Source organism: Nannobrachium achirus (genome assembly GCF_963921795.1).
Source record: "Nannobrachium achirus genome assembly, chromosome: 14".
NCBI lineage: Eukaryota > Metazoa > Chordata > Actinopteri > Myctophiformes > Myctophidae > Nannobrachium > Nannobrachium achirus.
The window spans coordinates 22,964,447-22,970,446 of record NC_137821.1 but is presented as its reverse complement, the minus strand read 5'-3'; positions in this window follow the sequence as shown (position 1 = coordinate 22,970,446).

The window sequence follows — 6,000 nt, the reverse complement described above, 5'->3', positions numbered from 1 at the left end:
GATATCACCTGTGATGTCACAGTGATGTGTCAAGGGAACCACAGTGTCAGGCGTGACCTTCAGAGATACATGGTATACATGGACAAGATGTGCCGGACATCACAGTGACATCAGAGCATGATGTCATGTCCCAGAGTTATAGCTAATTTTAGAGACCACACTGTGATTGATATTCGCATTGATATTCGGCAATGTGAGGCAGGTTAGCAGATGTACCTGTCTGTGAAGAATTTGCTTCCAGGGGGGAGTCGTTCTTTCCTGTTTGCTTGGAGGCATCTTTCTTTTTGTCACCTCCATCTTTCTTCCATGCTTCTGTTTAGATAGTTTAGATAGTTTATTTCTGACCCATTTGACAGCCAGTATAGTGCGTAATGGGCATACTGTAAAAAGACATCAAGCCAGAGCGTGATGTCAGAGCGGCAAACCCATTCTGTTAAGAGTGGTTCCCCTGACATCACAGTGACATCAGAGCATGATGTCAGAGCGACAAACCCATAGAACCACAGACAAACCCATAGAACCACAGACAAACCCATAGAACCACAGTGTCAGGCTTGGCGTACAGACAGAGATACGCAAACATGATGTGTCGGTTTTCATTGTAAACTGCAACCTATGGTCGCAATAAACACATATATTATACACATGTAATATATCTATCCATCCATCCATCCATCCATCCATCTTCAACCGCTTATCCGGAAACTATTTAAGGTGTTTTTAATTTGACATTGTAGTTATAGAGGACAATTATAATGTATTAAGGCATATTTGTCGTATTAGCCAGGGATCTGTTTAATAAAATAGCTTGGATACTCATTTTTCCCCTTGCCTTTTTTAATTAATTATGTTATTATTCAGGATAGAGGTAATATCCAAGTAGCTTGGATGTTACCTCTATGCGGTTCTACTTGCTTTTGGTAATAATTATTTGTATTTACTCTTATTATATTTACTAATTTATTTTTATGTCTTGTATCTGTTTTCTGCTTCCTTTGTCGTGTTTGTATCGTAGACCTCATTCCAGGTCTGTCTATCTATAGGTCCTCCTTGAGGGCAGTGATGGCTTCTGGTGTTCTGTGTCGTGTTAAGATGTACGTTTTTAGTTTTAGTTTCCAATTCGAGTAGATTGTGAAAAATGGCAAAAACTGGAAGGTGGTCACTGGTGTCGTTTATTAATTCTGTGATTTGGAGATTATATTTTAGGTTCTGCCCATAGTTTCATGCTGTTTCATGCTCTCTCTGTCCATGGTCCTGAACAAGTTCTCTTTTCGAAACCCTGTCATGACTGCCCTGACTCTTACAGAGGCCACTTTGTTTTGACAAATGGCTTCCTGTGGGACTCTATCCTCTTGATATGGAACAGTGGACACTGCTCTGTCTGCAGAAACAAAGCAGCTGTATCACCCTTGTAGCATAAAACAAAGATATCACCAAACCTATGGACTTACTTTTCATCTGATAGACAAGGAGATGAGGGCTGCTGGATCTGTTGGGAAAAACAATTATTACATTTCTTTTATTTATTTATTGCATTAAATCAAAACTATTGAAAACAAAGGATCAAAACAGCAGCTATTAAAATGATCAGAAAAGGTTTACTTTTCTGTGAATGCTTGAAATGGCTTCGAATCCACCTGTCAAAGCAAACAAATGTTGTTTAGGGAATTAGGGAATTACTGACAATACTGTATATGACACAATGCTACAGAAACACCAGTATGTTTTTGGCATTGTTACTATATTTAATCAACGTGAAGGCGCTTTCTCTTACCATTGTCACCCTTTCGTCCTGAAACTTATACCATCTGCCATCGTCCTGGGACTTGATTGTAGCAATGTAACCTCCCCCATAATGCTCCACAACTGCATTTAGTTCATATGTTTGATCCTGTTCAGAGATATCAAAAACCACTCTAAAGTAAAATATGTGAAGAAGACAAGAGTTTATAAAGAACAGTTGAGGTAGTTGACTCATACCTCTGCTATTTGAAGGGTGAGAGGTGCGTCCACACAGTGGTTTGTTTGGTTTGATCGATAGCGAAAATCGTCATACACAGATCTTTTGAGCAGCAGAGTCAGAATCTCTGGATGATTCGTTATCTCAGTTTGCTGGTTGACATTATATATAGGAATAATGGTCAGAATACAGTTATCAGCTACGATTTTCACAATGTAGTTGAATATAATTAGGATTAGTAGTAATAGTGTAAATCTGTTCAAATATATTGTTTGCTTGTTTTTTGTTTTGTTTTTTTCTGAACTTACAGTAGTTGCATCTCTTGCACGACGACATTGATAACAATACTTCTGGCCACCGTATTTGGAAAGAAACGACTTAATTCCATTCGCCTGAAAAATATGTAATTATCAGAGATTCATGACATAAAATCTGTTAATAATGTTTACAAAATTATAAGTAGACAAAGATTCCACAAAGGTTATTGTGTTGAATCAGAGAATTGTTATTACCACACTATAGACTTTAGTATCTGAGTTCATGACAAGAGGCAGAGTCCAAAATGAATTGATTTTATCATGATGGTGGTGGCATGTACAACATGTGGTCCTGTGTCTTTGCTGTCCACGAAACAACTGAAGACAAAAGAGTAGTAGAGTACATGTAAATGAATACATGCTATTTGAAGACTATTTTAAGACTTTTCACAAGGAGACAGTATGTCTGTGATCAAGAGTATACCTGTGCTTCAAGACTGTATTTGTGCAGGATCTTTTCCAAATACTTAGCAGCATCACGCTCCATATGTGCTGGAAGTAGTAGAAGGATTTATTTCAATCTTGTTGATTAACATAGTAATTTGCTAATAAAATCTCATGTCTCTTACCTCCACCAGCCAAATTCGATTTCACATCATATGAATCAGCTGTATCTTTCTTTAAGTCATCAAACAGCTTATTAAGTTGAGCATCAGTATTCTTAGTCTTGGGATTTACACTGCAGACCCTATAAAAGGAAATGATATACTTGTCATAAGCAGTGGTATATTATACTGGTATATTTGTAAATGTAAATAACAACTACAATGAATGTATAGAGATAATCATTGCACCAGTATAACAGACCTTCCTACAGCCTCTCTGAAGTCTTTATTCATGAAGAGAATCTGGAGCACAGCGTTTAAGGAACAAGTTCCTGCTTGTCTTTTCAAACCATAATACTTGGTGACTGTAAGAGAGACATTTGAAATGATGTACCAACACAGATGTTACAATTTGACTTCTGATAGATGATGTAATGGTTTACAGCTACAGTAACCTGAAGAGTCAGCAGAGTTGGCTATTGCACCTGTCTCTGAAGAATTTGTTTCCGGAGTATAGATGATCTTTGCTGTTGTTTGCTTGGAAGCCTCTTTCTTTTCGTTACAGTCTTCAGAAGAAGGCTTTAGGTTGACTTCATGACATGAAGTGTCTGGTTCATGTGCTAGAAAATAGAAGCAAATACAGACATAGAATTGAGGCAAGCACCAAGAGATATTATATCATGAAACAAATCAGTCGTCTCATCCTAAAATAAGATGTCACCAAGCATACAGTATATGCATTATTATGAGGACTTACTTTTCTCTTTCTGGTAGATAAGGAGATGAGGACTGTTGGAAGAAACACATCAAATGGGAGTTGAGTATACCATGATTGTGTATATACCATACATATAATATAACACACACTCACTCACACACACATACAGTACAAGCTAATATGAGCATCAAGCCTTCAGTGAGAATCTTAAGTGAGGAGATGAAGTTTACTTTTCCATGACTGCTGGGAATGGCTGCGGATCCACCTGTCAAAGGAAGCAAAAACATCAAATCGGTGTATACTGACAATGAATCACAAAATGGCAAAGAAACATCATTATGTTTATCCTTTTTTAATGTAGGGTACTGTTAGTAATATGTGTTGTTTTTTTTGTTTTTTTCTTGGTTCAAGAAAAATAGTATTTGTATGTATGTTATTAGGCGCCCTCTCCTAATGTAGGGTTACTGTTTGTTGGTATGTATTGTTTTGTCTTCATGTGGGGACTACGGATGAAATTTAGCATTCTTGCTAATTCCGGCTTATTTACATTGCATTCATGTAGTGTTCATTAATATGCATTGTCCCGTCTAAATAAACAAATAAAGTATGTACTGTAATAGAGTGCATGTTGTTGGTAGTGTACTAGTCTTCTACCAATGTGAAGGTGATTTCTCTTACCACGGTGACAACATCTTTGTCCTTAAACTTATACCATCTGCCATCATCCTGGCTCTTGATTGTAGTGTAACCTATCAGACCTGCCTGATGCTCTACAACTGCATGCAGTTCATATGTCTGATCCTGATCAGAGATATAAAAAAATATAATACTGAAATCACACTAAAGGAAAGGTTTTAAAGTAGCGGACATCAACACATTTTAAGAATGACAATTATGAGGAAGTTGACACATACCTCTATCTGAAGGGTGGGAGGCACATAGACAAACGGTTTTGTTTGAGAGTATTGCTTGCGATTGTCATACTCAAATCGGTCGAGCAGCAGTGTCAGAATCTCTGGATGATCGATTATCCTGGTTTGCTGGTTGATGCATATACAGTATAGGAATATAGTTAGAATATGGTTAGAAACTATGATGATGATCATAATGGATTATAGGCTATTAGTAGTAGTAGTAGTAGTAGTAGTAGTAGTATTTGTAGTAGTAATAATAGTAAAGGTAGTAACAGGAGTGTTACTAGAGGCAGTATATGCATGCATGTTAGATATGTGTTTTATTTTATTGTCATTATACTGCAACTATTTTTGTAAGATGTTGTGACCACATACAAATAGTATGATGTAGACTCTATGTATTAGAGACTTAATTCTTCATAACTTACAGTAGTTGCGCCTACTTTGACACCACAGTGATCACAGTACATCTGTCCATTGAGTTTGGTAGATCTGAATGACTCGATACCATCCATCTGAAAGGTATCAGTGCGTGATTAATGATATTAACTCCATCAATATCATTAAATCATATGACATGCCACAAAACGTAATTTGTAATTGTGCTAAATCAGATCATTGTCTTTACCACGCTATAGGCATCAGTAACTGTATCCATGATATTAAGAGACAGTTTCCAGAATGCATTGTCTTCATCAGTATAGTGGTGACATGTGCCACACGTAGTCCTCTGTCTTAAATGTCCACGAAACATCTGAAGACACAAACGTATGTACATATTTTAAACAGATTGTCCATGATGAGGAGACAGTGTGTGATTAACATTATGAGTCTACAGCGGGCCTACCTGTGATGCCTCAGGACTGGTCAATTTCAGGATCTTATCCAAACACCAAGCAGCATGCTGTCTATACACTGGAAGTGGAGTGGTAAAACATGTTAGATTTATTTCACAACGGTTGATTAACATGTTCAGAGGTAAATTACAAACATAATATCATGCCTCTTACCTTCAGCAGGAGGCAATTTCCTAATCACATCATATGAATCACCTTGATCTTTCTTTAAGTCATCAAACACTTTATTTAGCTGAGCATCAATATGCACAGTGTTGGGATTTTCACTGCAGTGCCTGCACACAGTAGGAATAAAAGAAATGGTATATTGGGTGGGTGTAAGACATCCTTTAAAATGTTTCTGCATTTATACTTCCTACTGACAAATGTAATAAATCATTAACTGATATTGAGTATGATATATGATGACAAACCTTTGCACAGCCTCTCTGAAGTCTTTGTTGAAGAACAGAACCTGGAGCAGACTGCCCACTGGAGTTACTTCTCGATACTTAAAGCCGTACCTGCAGGCTGTGATGGGGACACAGCTTATTTAATATAGAGGCTACATTAGCCTTGGATCAAGAAAGTTTTGGCTAAATTATGTAATTATTGCGACCGTCAGGGAGCAGTTTACTATGAAAACCTCCACCGGCCGTCCGTCCGTCCGTCCGTCTGTCCGTCCGTCACACGTCACACCTTTGCCCTGC